This window comes from Lynx rufus, unplaced genomic scaffold (assembly GCF_022079265.1).
Source record: "Lynx rufus isolate CCGP_SWC_20201006 ecotype Redwood Valley unplaced genomic scaffold, mLynRuf1.p SCAF_15, whole genome shotgun sequence".
In the NCBI taxonomy this organism is placed as follows: domain Eukaryota; kingdom Metazoa; phylum Chordata; class Mammalia; order Carnivora; family Felidae; genus Lynx; species Lynx rufus.
The window spans coordinates 12219763-12237617 of NW_025814829.1; the positions used below are offsets into that span (position 1 = coordinate 12219763).

The following is a 17855-nucleotide window of genomic DNA, read 5'->3' on the forward strand; positions in this document are numbered from 1 at the left end:
GACAAATTTATCACTCTAGTGGGGGATGTTGATAATGGGGGAGGCAATACCCGTGTGTGGTCAAGGGGTGTATGGGAAATCTCTGTGCTTTCCTCTTAATTTTGCTGTGAACTTAAAAATGCTCTCTTTTTTTTTTTTTTAAGACTTTAGAAAGTAGATTAATTTTTGTCTAGAGCAGAAGTAGGAATAGAGATTTACCGAAAATGGGCACAGGAAATATTTTGGGGGCGATGGCAACGTTCTAAAACTACATAGTGATGATTGGTTGCTCAACTCTGTAAACTTACTAAAAATTATTAAATTACATACATAGAATAGATGAATTTATAGTGGGGAAATTATACTTTAATAAGGCTTTTTTAAAAATGAAGTCTAAAAAAGAGGTGGAACAATTGTGAAAATATTTTTATTGATCAGAGGCTTTTTAATTTTCTTTTTTTTTCTTTTGTTTTCAAATAATTTCCTTGTTAAATGTCTCAAAGTATTTTGAAATAAAAAATGTCATGGATTTTTGGGTCAGTACTTTGTTGTTGGCAAATAGTTCTCAATATTGCAGTAACTTGCAATGATTTTTGAAAAGAGAAACACACCTCACTTGTTTCTACAAGATAAAGATGTTACTTAAAATAATAATAATAATAATGGATGATAAAGCATTTACCTGAAAACTCTTGTGCTCTCTAGAACGCTTTTACGATGATTGTCTGGAAATGTTTCAATATTATGTGATTTTCTTTCTAAAAAGTATTAGCTAACATTTCACTAAACTTACGGAACTTGTTGATAAACTTGCACTATGAAAAATTCCCAAATGAACAATATCAGCAGTAATTTAACCGACTTATTATAAATATTGTAACAACATTTACAAAAATTCGAGAACAACTAAATGATATCAGGAGAGAAGAAAATTTACTGCTTTAAAATAAACATAATCAGTCTAATAAGTGCAGTCAGCGATGCATTTTTCAACTGTTTAACATCCGAATCTACTTTTTGGGATTTTTGAGAGCCAGAGAGGTATTCTTTATGAGGCTGTAATGATAGATACATGACATTATGCATCTGTCCAAACCCACAGAATTTTAGAGCAACAAAGGGTAAACGTTAATGTATGCAAATTAAAAAAAAAAAACCATAATTTAGGAGGTTGTGGATGTCAGGAAGAAATTAAAAATGTATCAAAACAATCCAACCATATTACATATATGAAATGATTTCACTGAAGGGGGTGGGGGAAATGTAACTATGTACTATTTAAGTGTAAGATAAAGCTGCACATAGTGACTTCTTTCCAAAGAGAATGGAAATAGGAAAAAAATAAATAGTAAATTTAGAGTGGACAGTTTTGACAAACACTATCGCAGCCAGGAGATCACTACATCAAGTGGATTTTTTAATTTTATCTATTTTTGAGAGAAAGAGAGAGAATCCCAAGCAGACTCTGTGATGTCAGCACAGAGCCCTCTGTGGGACTGGATCTCACGAACTGTGAGATCACAACCTGAGCTGGAGCCAAGCGTCAGACGCTTAACTGACTGAGTCACCCAGGGGCCCCCAACATCAACAGTATTAGGTAAAGTTGATACCATGTGACACTGACAGGATGAAAATGGCACTTTGTCTCTGCGGTCTTTCCCTCCAAAACACATAACCCAGTCTAAGCATGAAAGGAGAAAAAAAAAGTCAAGACAAATACAAGTTAAGTAACATTTTACAGAATAGAATAGAATAGAATAGAATAGAATAGAATAGAATAGAATAGGAGTAGAACACAAAATAGTGCTTCTCAGAACTGTCATCAAGACAAGGAATGGTTCACAGCCAAGAGGAGGTTATGGAGACATAACTGCTAAATATATTATATTCTGTATGGGATCCTTGAAAAGAAAGATGGCATTAGGGAAAAATAGAAAATGTGGATACAGGATGAACTTTAGTTAATGATATTATATCAATATTGGTTCATTACTTGTAACAAATATACCACCCTAAGTTAAAATTTTAATACAGGAAACTTGTAACAAATGTACCCACCCAAATGTAAAATATTAATACAGAAAACTGGGTGTGCAGTATATGGGAACAGTCTTTCCTACTTTTGGAATTTTTCTGCATATCTAGATTGTGCTAAAAGTAAAATTTTATTTAAACACGTACATACACAACTAGACAAAAATAAATATAGAAACAAAGTACCATTTGTCATGAGTTTATATACTATTTTGGGAGATAGATTATATATCTGTTTATATATCTGGTATATATGTGGTTGCATATATATTTACACAATGATAAATATTAATAGAAAAATAACAGAAGTAAAAGAAAATGACAAGGGTGCTATTTCAGATAGTTTGGTTAGAATAGACCCCTTCAAGGAGGTAAAATCTAAATTAACTGAGTCGAAAATACTATCTCAGATATAAAGTAAGAAAGGAGAATGTCACAGTGGGAGTGATCAATCCTGTCAAATGCCACTGAGAAATTTAGAAAGGTGAAAATTTAGTACCAACTTCTGATTTTTGACACTGTTGGAAAAGGCAGTTGTGCACAGCCTGCTGACCCTTGCGTGGTTCCATAAGGTTGCCTCAGGCCCGGAACATTTTTTTTTTTATGTGGAGATAAAAATCCTTCACAGCTTGTGCTGGGCATATTGCTTTGTTTGGGAATATCTTTCTGTATTCCGGGTTTGATGTGTACATCTTTGTTCTTCTTAAGGATGTGTGTCATAGGGCACCTGGCCAGCCTCGGTGCTATATATGTTCCCAACAGAGAGAGAATGGGGTTCTTCACCTTCAGCACAAGAGGTCACCGGGGACCAACGCTTACTATTGAAGTTGAGCTTGATGTGTCTTCTCTATGCAAGGAAAGCATCATTCCATCCAGTGCCTGTGTGAGTCATGCCTTTCTTGGTGACCCCGACATCTGCAAACCATACAACCAGGTGACATCTACCTAGAGGTAGATATTGTTATGCTCTTTGCTTTCCTTCATACAGTGGGGCGCCTCTGTCGGAGGTGATAGTCAGTGTCGCAGCTCGACAGATGTTAAGTGTGTGAATCTGGAAAGAGTGTTTAAAGCAGAGTATTGGGGGCAATGACACGGCCGATAAGGGCTCCAGGAAGAACTGGAGGTGAAATGTGTGGAAAACAGTAGCAGGGTAAGCTGAATCATGTAAGGCCTAATCAATTAGGGCCATGTGTTTTACACATGAAGGTATTTTTATATCCTCAGCAACGCCTGTTTACAGTGCAGATTTCTAAGACACCACCAAGAGTGTTTCAAAGCAGTGCTGTTAGAGATATGAGTATTTTTATTTTTTAATATTGATTGATTGATTGATTGGTTGATTTAGTATTTATTTTGACAGAGAGAGAGAGAGAATGGGCATGAGAGGCAGAGGGACAGAGACAGAGAGTGAGAGTCCCAAGCAGGCTCCACACTGTCAATGTAGAGCTCTACGTGGAGCTCAAACTCACGAACTGTGAGATCATGACCTGAGCTGAAATCAAGAGTCAGACAATCCACTGAGCCATCCAGGCACCCTGGGATATAAGTATTTTTCTATATATAACTGTAAGCCACTATATTTTTATTTTCATCTATTTCTTTAAGACTACTGTTTATGACTTAATAACCCCAGGATATGGAAAATACATTTTATGTGAAAAAAAGTGGATTTAGCTGAACTGCTGGGAAACTATCAGATTGGTGAAAGAGAGAAAACATTAGATCAGAATATGGTGATATGAGTTGGGATATAGGAATATGAATTAGATAATAGCTATCTAGAGTAACTGATAAATTGAAATAAAGTAGACAGAAAAATAAAGAATGATCCTTTATGGCTAGGCCAGAGTAGGATGACTCTTTTAGCAAGATTGTATACTCTGGAGTATTATTAGTTATAGAGGAGAAACTCTTTTTCCATCTTAGGTATGTTCACAGTAAGCTTCCTTTGCAGCATCTAAGTGAAGAAGGAGAGAAGGCAGCGGGATATACAATCTTGGAATTCAGAAAAGAGGTCTGGACAGTGATGGAGGCTCCTGAATGTTCTACATATCGGTTGTTATTAATACACTGGGAAATGAGTTTGCCTCATAAAGATAGTACAGTGAGAAGAGAGGATAATTTGATATAAATGAGCCTAAGAAGAACTACCCAGATATTTTGGAAGAAGGGCACAAACAATAGGATTCTGATAAAGATAATAAAAATGTCAGGGAGAGGAGAATCATGAAAGATGCTTTTCAAAGATCAGGAATAGTCAGTGCAAAACACTGTTCTGTGATTTAAAAAGATAGAGGTTGTTAATGTCTTTGGTGAGAACTTGGAGTGTGCTGAGATGTGAATTGAGTCTATGTGTCTGTCTATCTATCTATCTATCTATCATCATCTATCTATCATCTATCTTCACCTATCATCTTTATGCTTGGGGAATAGTTGCAAATGCACGTAAGATTACTCTTCCAAGGGATCCAAATTATTAGCTTGCTAGAATTACCTACCTGTCTCTTCCTATCTTCCCTGCACCAGTTGGATTAAAATTCCCTTAAGAGTAATGACGTAGGGACTCCTGGGTGGCTCAGTTGACTGACTGACACTGCCACTGACACTGAGTCAGTGTCTGACTTTGGCTTAGGTCGTGATCTCATGGTTTGTAAATTTGAGCCTGCATGGGGTTCTTTGCTAACAGCTTGGAGCCTGGAGCCCGCTTCGGATTCTGTGTCTCCCTCTCTCTGCCCCTCCCCACTCACACTCTGTCTGTGTCTCTCTCTCTCAAAAATAAATATATATATTTTAAAAAGAGTAATCACTATATGTTTACTGTGTTGATATCTGTCCTCCTCTCCACAGCAATTTACATATAATTGATGTTCACATCTCTGGCCTAGTTTTGTTACTATGTACAAAAATATTTATTTATTTATTTATTTATTTATTTATTTATTTTTTAAATGTTTTTATTTATTTTTGAGACAGAGAGAGACAGAGCATGAGCGGGGAAGGGGCAGAGAGAGAGGGAGACACAGAATCTGAAGCAGGCTCCAGGCTCTGAGCTGTCAGCACAGAGCCCCACGCAGGGCTCGAACACACAGACTGTGAGATCGTGACCTGAGCTGAAGTCAGACGCTTAACTGACTGAGCCACCCAGGCGCCCCTGTACAAAAATATTTAAAAACAGTATAGGGTAAAGCCATAATATTGTTATTAATTGTTTTATTACATTCACTGGATTCAATTACTTTTATATTATTTATATTAACCAGATGATCTTCAGAACACTCTGTGTGTTGATACATATGTTCAGACAACCCATGAATTAGAAAACGAAACAGTTCATGCAAAACGTACTTACTATGAATGCAAAATCCTTTAGATTATCAATAAGAAAATCAGGGAGTACTCTTTAATTATTCATGCGTTCTTCTTATCTAGTATATTTATGTAATGTTTGCTATGCACGTTTAGTGTTAACTTAGAGTTAATTTTGTTTTAAATGGATCATTTAATTAAGTTCTTATGCAAAACATATGATGTGGCTACTATTATTCCCACCGCTTGACAGAAAAGGGAAAGAAAGTAGAATAAGATTAAACCAGATGCCAATGACCCAATCACCCTTGTTGTCTGCTCCTCACAAATTATGCTTTTTAAATTGCCATTCTTCTGGTCATTCATTTTCAGTTCTTATGTTGCAATGCTTATTTTTTGAGCAATTGAACATTTGACTTTCTACATATACACAGATAATTTGCAAAAATGGCATGTTAATTGTCAGAGTGTATCTACAGCCTAAGTGTGTTCAAACAGAAATATTTTATAAGGTTTGCTAATAACATACTTTAAATGTGTTGTATATTATTGAAAGAATCTTCTACATGATATGTGGATTTAATGATTTTATACATTCCCCCTCATTGTTTAAAAATCATAAAAACATGCTATAAACCTGAATTGGTCAATTTGTCTCAGTTCTACTTCTTTTATATTCAATTGCAGAAAAATAGTTCTAAACCATCTGGCTGCTTAAAGAAAGTGAAAACTTGTATTCTATTTTGTGTCCTCTTCTGATAGCAAGCTTTGCTTTTTGGTTTATGAAGCATATTGCAGTATTTCAAGCAATGGATAATTGCAAATTACTAGCAGCAGGTGCACAGCCTATTTACTTACTAGTTTGTAATATAAAAAAATACATTAAGAAAATGGTTAATTTATTATCATTCACTATTCTCTTATATGAATACGTATCATGACATTTTATGAGAGATAAGAGTTTCATTTTTAACTTGTCATTTATTTAACAAGCCGAAATATTCATGATGATTTCCAAGAATAAAAGAGACGACATATATATATATATATATATATATGTGTGTGTATATATATATATATATATATATATATATATATATAGTGTCGTGCCTGGCACGAAGTAAAAACTAATGAATGGAAGCTGCTATATTTATGGTTATGATTCAAATTAACAAACTATAAACTATTAAATAATAAACACACATTACTATAATACATTTTAAATATTTACTTTTTTATTGGTTTCATCTCTTCCTGCCATCACCTCAACTCAGCAGGAAAAAAAACCTCAAAGCCTTTAAGATATATGAATATTAATTTGAACAGAGAACAAATAAAATACTGACATGCAAGAATACTGTTTAGAATGGTAAACAGAATAAAGTAAATCCTCTGTGATTTTTTTCCAATAATCAAGGTGCAGATGTATTCTAATGGGTTCAAGGGTGTGAACAAATAGGAGCACAAGTATAATTTGTGGGTGTGAGTGTGGGGGTTTCCCATACCACCAAGAAGCAATTCTTAGATGTCAGCAGCATGTCTAAGAATTCAACTCAGTTTTGACACAATCTACCCAAAGATAACATCAGATTCCACAAGTAAAAGATCAGTGCCACAAAGCTGACCCCCACCCTCCCCGCCACCCCAACAGATTTCAGAAGCCACTTCCTGGCCTAGGTTATTACCTGTGCTTCTGCCTGACTGGCTATAAATCAGATGTTCCCACAAACCCCTCCCTTGAGTTTCATTAATTTGCTAGAACAGCTCACAGAACTCAGAGAAACATTTTACTTACTAGATCACTGGTTTACTGTAAAAGGATACAGGAACTCAGGAACAGCTAACAGGAAGAGAGGCATAGGGCAATGTATGACAAAAGGCATGGAGATCCGTGCCCTCTCCATTTGCACCATTCTCTTCAGATCTGCATGTCTTCAACAACATTGAAGCCCTCTGAAGCCAGTCCTTTCAGATTTTTGGAGAGGCTTCATTACATAGGCATGATTGAATAAATCATTGCCCTTGGCAATTGATTCAACTTCCAGCCCTTCTCCCCCCCCAGGAGATAGAGGGTTGGGAGGAGACTAAAGTTCCTGCCCTCTAATGGCAAGGTCGGCTTTTCAGGCCCTCAGCTCATTTTTAGGTGGTTCCAACATAACAAAACCAAGCTTATTAACATAACAAAAGAATCTTCATAGCTCTAATGATTCAGGAAATTCCAAGGGTTTTAAGAGCTCAGTACCAGAAAGGAAACAAAAAACAAATATATACTTCTTATTATAAGTCACAATATCACATGGTATATCTAGATTAGTTGCAATTGGTAATTTCTTGTCTACAAATTAATCTCTTTTTCTTCTGGTTTTATTGAGAAGTAATTTACACATGTCACGGTGTGAGTTTAATGTGTACATCATGATGGTTTGACTTACACATGATTGTAAGTGAAATGATTACCTTAATGGGTTTAGTTACCATCCCTCTTGTAAAGATATAATCAAAAGAGAAGAAAGGAAACAATTTCTCCTTGTGATGAGAAACAGTTAAGATTTAGTCTCTTCACAACATTCCCATATATTATACAACACTGTTTTCTGTCATCATGTTGTACATTCCTAGTACTCACTTATAACTGGAAGTTTGTACTTTTTTTGCTCCAACTCAATAAAGCATATCAAATTGAAGTAAAATTATATTAGAGAGATAACCCAGACCTTCACTCTAATTATTTTAACATATCATCAAGTATTTTATTGTATTTCTTCTAATTTTGTAGCAAAATAAAGCATAATAGCAGTGCATTAAAATGTATGAATATGTTAAAGGCCAGTGAAGAAATTAACATTGAAAAGGCGGGCCTACGCAGGCGGACTCCATCTGGTTCTGTGTCCTTCACCTTGACCACGCCTCCTCCCCTTGAGTAACCTCCCGCTCACCCATTCAAACTTCCCAATCAAAACACGCCCGGCGACCTGCCTAACAGGACTCCAACCCTTCCCCAGCCAATCGGCTGAGGCCACAGCCATTACCTCACCAACTGCCCCTAGGCCCCAATAAAACCTTTGTCCTTTTGAAACTCGCTCTCTCTCCCCGGTATCTCACTGCTGCGGCGGTGCAGGTAGGGGATTGAGCTCGAGCTAGCTCAAATAAAGGCTCTTTTGCTTTTACATCGGACTCAGCTCCCTGGCGGTATTTGGGGATCACGAATTCTGGGCATAACAAACATCTTTCTCATAAAAGATAACCCAAAACCTTGATCCTATACTCCTCCTATTCTGTTAGGTTTAGTTATGTATCACCCAGCATTTCTTCAGTGCTTTAACTTTCTATACTTTCAAATTCATTATTGATATTATACATAACAAGAACTTACCCTGTTTTTCTTCATCAGAAATTTTACCATTCTTTACCTTTTTTTCTTTCTAATATATTTGAGAATTACTTTGCCTAGTTCCACAAAAGCATGTTGGGGCTTTAGTGAAAATTACATTGAGTCTATAAATTAATTACTACTAACACCATAAGCCATTTTCATCAGTCACTGTAATTATTTTAATAGACTTGCAACTAATACTTTGTGTGGGTTTTTTTTTTTTTCTCTTTCTTTCTCTCTTCAATGGCTTCTCTTCTGATTAAGAAAAAAAAAAAAGAGAGAGAGAAAAAAAAGAAATCCTTATGATTTAGACAATAACAGAGCATCCAGGTCTGATTTTATTTCCTCCTCTTCCCTCTCTTGCTCACCCTGTTCCAGCCAAATAGTGTCCTTTGGTATTGTTTAAATATGTCACATGTCAGGAATGTTTACAACTCAGTATTTCTCTGCTTATATTTTCTTAGATAGCAACACTGAGGTAGTGTCCAATAATTGTATTTAATAGGTCACTCATCTGTAATGGTTTCTTCTCTACTATTCAGTTTTGGTTTCCTCCATGTACTATCAATATCTAACATATATATTTTACTTATTAATATGCTCATGATCTGTCTAATGTCACTAGAATGAAAACTACATGAGGTAACATTCTTTGTCTGTTTTATTCACTTTAGGATTTCCATGCTTATAACTGTGTCTGACAGGTAGTAGGCACTCTATGAATGGTTGTTAAATGAATGCATGCATGAATAATGAGGGTGAAAAGGTGTGAATGAATGGATACTGTCAGATTAAAAAAAAGAAAGTACCTAATATATAATGTGCTTGCAAAATGCTTTCATTAAAATAAGACAATATGAATTCTTTTGCATAAGATTAGTATATATGACCCTCTATAAAAGTGCCATTGAAAGATTAAAAATATTTTAAAGTAATTCATTTAATTGTTGATTAATTTATCTTTAATATAACAAATATCAATGGACTCTATAAAAATTATATGTTCATCAGGATATAATAATACTTAAATAGCATATATTTAATACACAATTATATATTAACCTGGAAAATTACTCTAGTTTTCAACATTACTGTAGGCCTGAGTTTCCATGACCAGCTAACAAAACTAATTTCCTCTCTCTCTTTTCTAGCTGAAGTTAGTCATGTTTTTAGCAGCTTTATGGACAGACCTTCTTGGGGAGAAACTGAGGTCTCCTACCAAGAGACCAAGAGAAATAAGGAATCCAGGCCTAGAGCTAACAGCCATGGAAGGGAGTAGAAGGCAATACTCCAGTCCCAGTCAAGCCTTCAAATGACTCACTAAAAATTTTGCACCAGAACCAAGCAGCTAAACCACTTCATTTACAGACTACATAAAATAGTAAATTTTTTAAAATTTATTTTTGAGACAGAGATAGAAAGAGAGGTGGGTGCTAGTGGGGGCACGTGCGTGTGCATATGTGTGCAAGTTGGGGAGGGGCAGAGAGAGAGGGGGACAGAGAATCCCAAGCAGGCTCTGTGCTCTGAATGCAGAGCCCAACTGGAACTCAATCTAATGAGCCATGAGATCATGACCTGAGCCGAAATTAAAAGTCGGTGGCTTAACCAACTGAGCCACCCGGGCGCCCCAAGATAATTTTTTAAGTCACTAACCTTCAGTAATTTGTTATACAGCAATAGATGATTAATAGACTATGTTATTCCATATAAATAGTAATATCCCTTTCCATCACAGGCTAAAGTTGAAAATAAAATCTTTCCAGCATTGCAGATAATTGAAATAAAAAATCACTCACATACATCTTTAGGGTTTTTTTATAGGTGAAAAACAATTATACTTAGTGTGCTCCTATTTCTGCTTTAGATGCAAAATATAATTTATCAATAGAATAATATGCCTTCTCAGATTATTTTTATAATGCTCTCCATGGACTTGGAGGGACGGACAACAAAACTAAGTCATAAAAATGCAGTTGATCTTTGCTGTTTGTGGATTCTGTATTTTTTTTTTATATTCTGAATTTTTTTTTATTATATGAAATTTATTGTCAAATTAGTTTCCATACAACACCCAGTGCTCATCCCAAAATGTGGATTCTGTATTTGTGAATTCACTTACTTGTTAAACTTTATTTTTAACCCCCAAATCAAATCTATTTTGGGGGTTATTTTTGTGGTTATTCGAGGACATGTTCAGAGTAGTGAACTAAGGAGGAAAAAAGGACAGAAATGAGATGGTTCAACCCAAGTTTGAGATTCTAAAACATTTCAAGATTATAAAGGTTTAAGCATGACACCTGAGTTTGGATTTTAGGTCTCGTAGTTGTTTTGTGAAATCCTGCATATGTCACTTCTGCAGTGAGTTCAGTGTTCTGAATAGCAGGGTGGGGTAATATCTAGAGGATGAATTGCTAGGGTATCAAATTAGACCTATGCATGTATACTTGTTGGCATAATTCCTGGCACATGGTTCCATAAGTCAGTGTTGTTATTGTAGCTGTTAATACTATTATTATAATCCGCACTAAATTTAGGCTGTCTGTAAGACTGAGTTATTCCAAATGACAAGTAATATGGCCACATAAACTCCTCAGGATTTTAGAACAGATAAACAAAAACAAAGCACAATTAATCTTCACCTCCCTCCTCAAGTAAAACTTATGTGACTCCTGTTTGCCAGAACATTCCAAAGAGAATGTCATAATTCTTAGATTAAAAAAAATAGAGTAAAATTATTTGGGAGAAAACTAAGGAGTTTTTTATACTTGTATTTAAATAGGTGCCTCACAAATAAACATTTTTATGACTACCAAACCCTCTGAATTTTTCATATTGTGAAACACATATATTTCTCATACAGTGAACTGACTGTGTTGCAGTTGTCTTTTCCATTAGGGATGTTATCAGTGTCAATTTAACAAAATTAAGGGAAAAAAGGAAATACCTGTAGAATTATGACTCATGGGATCACAGATTTAAAAGGCAAAAAAAGAACTTAGAAATTTCACTGATGAATGAAAATCAGAGGGTAAGCTGGCATTTTGTCAAACTAACCCCATTCTTAATGCTGAAGCATCTTAATCTTTCATAGCACATTCAGCCAGAGTTTCATAAAAAGGCATTTCAATTTAATTTAAATTGGCTGAAACAATCAGATAGCTTTTTCTCTCCTAAATGACTTGCTTTTGCAATGGATGTAAAAGCTATTAGCTTTTTTTTTTTTCTAAAAGTAGGTATGAGGTATGAGGATTTTGTCTCTTGAGATACACTCTGATTATTAATAAAGAGGTTGTGAAAATTGAACATGACTTTCAGCCAACACACTAACACAGACTTTGTTAAGTGACAAGTGACATTAAGAGCCCTTGAGAGGCAGGTTTCTGTCAGAGAGAGGAGATTCATGTTAGTGTAAAGGGAATAAAATATTACCATTATAGAGAAGTTTAATTTCATTTCTTACCTGAAGATTATAGTAAACTAAAGAGAATTTGTTGTTCAAGAGATTGTTATGACATCTGACTTTGTTAAACTCCTGTCTGACAGTCATAAAGAAATCCATGACCGTTTTCCGTTTTCTTCAGATTCTAGAGTTTCTTATTCAATTTTCAGCTCTAGTCTATGCCTCGTAATGATGACATAAACATCTCCATGTTGATAACCGACGTCCTTTCATTTATGGTGTCACAAAATTCTTAAACTCCACAATAATTTGATTGCACATTCTGGGGTCATGCCTTGGATCTTAGCATCGCTCAAAACTGCTGGTCTCTCAAATCCCTGGTTTAATCATAAACTTCTGTCTTCAGTCTTTCTAAGAACAGCTCCCTTTCTCTCCTCTAATGCCTGGTATTTCTGTTCTTCACAGCAGTTTCTGTAATTCTATAATCTCTAACTGAATTAAGATAATGTGGTCAGGAATTTCATAATGCATTTGCATTTGGAATCCTTTAACCTACCACAAATTCCCTGATATTTTTGCAGGAATAATTTTGAAACATTAGTATTCTGCATTGTTGGTTTTGAGGGTTTTAGGAGAAAGTAGAGAACTTGGTTAGTGGAGTCAACTATAATTCAATTTTTTAAAATTCTTTGAGCCCTTTCTTTTATTCAGGAATGATTAAATAAACCCATTCCTTATGTCTTACGAACATTGCCTATTCTTTCTCTTGGAGTGATTCAATTCTCACTTCTGTGAAAATGCTCTAAAATTAATAAGCTCTAACTTTGATTTTCTAATGAATTCCTTATGTACTGGTTCTATCTATCTATCTATCTATCCATAGTTGATTCATTAAATCCAAAAATTAAAAAAAAACAACACACCTACTCCCTTCTATAACCAATTTTTACTACACACAAACTAGTATATATTCTATATAATGTTTATGGGCAAAATAATCCACTGATCCATCCATTTATTTGTTCACTTATGCCATTATTTCCTTATTCAAAAATATTTATTAATCACCCACAAGTCAGGCAGTGACCTTGATGATATGACAGGAAGATGAATAAGGCATATTACCTGTACTAAATGACTTAATAGTCTACAATAGAAGATCTGGAGGTAGATATTTAAAAAGCATCATAGAAAGTTTAGTAACAAAGCCCCAGCCAAGAATGTTGCATAATAAGAATAGAACACAGAATGCAATGTATAGAATAGAGAATGCAGAGTGAAAATAAATAAAAGAACACAATCATAGGCATAGATGTAGATAATATTTGTAGAATCTACTTGTAGAGAGTTAACTACATATATCTAAATGATCAACAATTATTCCAGACCCAAACGTTATTATATATATATATATATATATATATATATATATAGGCTGTCATTTGTTTCATAGCATTTGAATCTTCTTGTATGTTCCTCTAGCACTTAATATATATATACCTCTGTAGGTATCACATCTCACTGTAATTACAGATTTATGGTACATATCATTGTCTTCCATGATACAGGTTATTGATGTTAATGACATCATATTTGACTTTATATCTCAGCGTCTAATTCAATGTTTTGAACATATTTGACATTGAATTAATGTTGGCTGAAAGGAATCATTAATCATCCAAGTTTCAATATCCTAAAGAATGTGGATTCTAAAGTCACCAAGCCAATGGTTAGATGTTTGGTTCAGTTTATTTCTAGCACCATATACTTGAGCAATTATTTGAGCTCTCTTCCTCAGTTTCTTTCCTATACTCTGGAAAATGACCTACTTCTAAGATTATTGTAAAGACTAATTGATTTGAGCATTAACAGACCTTCACCATTGTCAGTGCAATATGAGATAGCTATTTTATTAAGCACTTTCTTTGTCATTTTAAGTAACTTCTACTCTAGTTCACACACACACATCTATTTTCCCTGATCTTGCAATGGCTCTCAAATGGGTCTTTGTACCACCAGCACCTCTCTCTTCTAACATATTGTTCACATACCCTATAATTCACACACTTGGACTGTATGGCTCAATGTGATTTTTCGTATATTTATAAACATGTACAGCCATCAACACAGTCAATTAAAAAAAATTTTTTACACCTCAAAAAATAACCCCACATCCTTTAGGTATCTATTCCCCACATCCCCGGTGCCCTCTCACCTAGCCATAAGCGAGCGCTAATCTACTTTCTATATCTATATATTTCCCTATTCTTTTACATGAATGCAATCATGTAGTATGTGGTCTTTTGTGACTGGGACTAACTTCTATCAGCATAATGTTTTCAAGGTTCATCCGTGTTGTGGCATGTTTCAGTGTTTCGTTACTTTTTATGGTTGAATAAATTTCCATTGTAAGGATATACCATATTTTGTTTATCCATTTATCCTTTGATTGACATTTTGGTTGTTTCCGCCTTGTAGCCACTGTGAGTAATGCTGCTATAAATATTTATGTACAAGCTTCTGTATGGGCATATATTGTTATTTCTCTTGGGAATAAATCCAGAAGTGGAATTGCTGGGTCGTATGGTAACTCAAAGTTTCAAGGTTTGAGGAGCTGCCAGACTGTTTCCCAAAGCTGCTACATCATTTTGCATTCCAACCAGCAGAGTATGTGAGTTCTGATTTATCTCGTCCCTTGCCAATGCTTGCTGTTATCTGGTTTTTTTTTTTATTCTAGTCATCCTATTCGTTTTAAAGTGGTATCTCACCGTGTTTTTTTATGTTTATTTGTTTATTTTAATTTTTTTTCATATTTATTTATTTTTGAGAGAAACAGAGAGCGCAAGTGGGGTGGGGCAGAGAGAGAGAGGGAGGGAGACACAGAATCCGAAGCAGGCTGCAGGCTCCTAGCTGTCAGCACAGAGCCAGATGTGGGGCTTGAACCCACAAACCGTGAGATCATGACCTGAGCCAAAGTCCTACACTTAACTGACTGAGCCACCCAGGTGCCTCAATATTTTTGTTTTTGTTTTTGAGAGAGAGTGTGAGTGGGGGAGGGGCAAAGAGAATGGGAGACAGAGAATCCCAAGCAGGCTCTTTCAGTTCAGAGCCTGATGCAGGGCTCGAACTCACAAAACACAAGATCATGACCTGAGCCAAAATCAAGAGTGGACGCTGAACCAACTGGTTAACCAACGCTTACCCAATCCAGGTCCCCCTCACTGTGGTTTTGACTGGTACTTCCTTGATGACTAATGTTGAGCATCTTTTTATGTACATATTGGCCATTTGTATACCTATCTTCTTTGGAGAAATGTCTATTCAGAACCTTTTCTCATTTTTAATTGAATTATTTTTTCTTTATTACTGAGTTATACAAGTTTTGGTATATATTCTAGATACTAGTCTTTTATTGGATATACTATTAGCATATGTTTTCTCCGATTATGTAGATGGTCTTTTCACTTTCATCATGATCCTTTGAAACACATCAAACCAAACAAAACGTTAAAAATAATTTGAATCAAGTCCAATTCATGTATTATTTTCACATCCAGGTACATTTACTTTAAATTGGAAAATTAATACAATAAGCTTTAAAACAATCAAAATTGAAGCAAAAAGAAAAAAGCCATCTGATTCCAGGGTATCCAAGTGGGTAAATTTGCATAGGCATTTGAAATTCACACAAGGAACAATTGAAAACAACAGTAACACCCTTCCTGTCTCTGATAGACAGGTGTTGTCCATCTGTGCTCCATGTGTGCTCCACACACTGTAGCAAGGGTGTGGCCAACACTGGGCATTCCTGCATGGACACCTGCCATACTAAAAGGGTGACCAAAGCTAGGCAACACCTCTGTGACCCAGAAGGATGTTTAAATGTTGTGAAGGGGAAGTGTAAATAGTTCTTTCCAGATGTAACATAAAGGTAAATAAGGAGATCTATGAAACGCGTTCAAGAGATTTTTGGGAATGCCGAGGATGTAATGTCTAACGAAATTAGACAAAGTTCCCAAAAATACTAAATCCCAGCTTTGTTCAGCTGACAGCCAACCACAGAGTGGCTCCTTTAAAGCGATAGAACATTTAGTCTGTGTGGGGTTTTTACTTGGGATTTTCCTCATTAAACTTCTCAGAGGTGCTCACTCTGGTTTTATCCACAGGTTAAAATCATCTTTGGTAAAGGTGAACAAGAAATACCACATTGTCCTTAAAACATGCCAGCCAATACGATGTGGCATGGTGATAATAAAAGCCAAGACATGGTCAATGAATGTGCTTGCAGCTTTGTAGGTAAATGCCTTCCAAGGTAGATGTAAAACTGACTTTATCTTGTAATTCGTAAAGCTGAGGTAACTTAAGACAAAGGCAGAAGCATATTCCATCAATTGACAAAACTGATAATTAATCGAGAATACCAACTTGTATTCTTGAGATGCAGGAGCACATACATAGCACCTCAGGTACACACAGGGTACGGTAAGTGTGACATGACCTGAGTATCACATTCCTTGGTTTCCCATTCAGGGTCACTGCAAGCGCCAAACTGAAATTCAGGTCTTGGGTCTCTCCAAAGAACGGTCATTTGCTGTCTCTAGTTCAGTTGCTATAGTGCAATGCCTGCTGGGATTAGGACTAGCAAATTCATCTTCTCTTTTAGAAGGAAAAGTAATGTAACCACGGTGCAAAAGCAGAGCCAAATCATTGCTTTGGTGGATATTGCAGTCGTGCTCTTGTTTTTCCTTCAGAAACTGATGTCATTTTTTTGAAGCCAAACAGTCGAAAAGAAGATGAAATTCAGTCAAAAGAAGGTCGAAGGTGGTATCTGTAAAAATTCCTTTCACCTCATCAGCAACTGTCTTTGAAAACCCTAACTGCTACAAGGAGAACATAGAATCTTGCTCATGAATCCTGAAGGATATTCTCCCCAGTGAGATCTTTTTGAGGACACTGTGACAGGTAGCCCAATAGTAGGATGATTTATGATCATCAAATCCTTCACTTCATTGCTCAGCTGAACTATGAACAGAATAGGGAAGTACCATACATTTTTTTTTCCTACCTGGATCATCTTAACCTATCCATGCACATCAGCAGGAAGAGAGAACTTATCAAAGACAATGTCATCTGCCACCAAATTTAGTGTTATTCTTGGTCTCTAGTGAAAAACAGTTTCATTCAAGGCATTTGTCCACTTCTTTTCAACTTCCATTTGCTGTGTAGCAGGTCCCCCAAAGAGCAGATTGATTGCTTTGGGTTTTGTGATTGTGCAAGAAATAAGAGGATTTATAAGGTGCTTTCCCATTACACTAAAAATACTTCCCGTTACACTAAGATAAATTGCCAGCTTGATAGAGAGCAATGTAGGTATACAGCATCCCCTTATTTCTTGTTTTCTTTGGTTCAGAAACATGAACTGTCCTACCACATTTGGACTCCACATCAAAGTCTTGCATATTCAATACCAAATAGGCATTATTCTCAGCATCGTGTTTGAACCTGTGGTGGCATTTACAATCGGCTGATATTTGGGCCTCCTGGTCAGGTAAAGTCGGATGGAGTTCTGTTACAGGCACATGGGAGGGTGTAGACATGGCCATCCCTGGGGAACACACTGCTGAGCCACAAAGGAGCTGCAGTCACTTCACAAGTTGTCTCAGCTACTGGTTTTCCCCATCCCACCCCCCATCATATACACTGTTACTGCTGCAGAAGAACCAAAACCTTGGGTACTGCTGTTGACCTCTCCGGGCCCTGCAT

General features: G+C 35.9%; 1 pseudogene; it reads right to left on the minus strand.

Moving 5' to 3' along the window:
- Positions 1-16199: 16199 nt before the first annotated feature.
- LOC124510365 (cleft lip and palate transmembrane protein 1-like protein) lies at positions 16200-17855 on the minus strand (annotated as a pseudogene).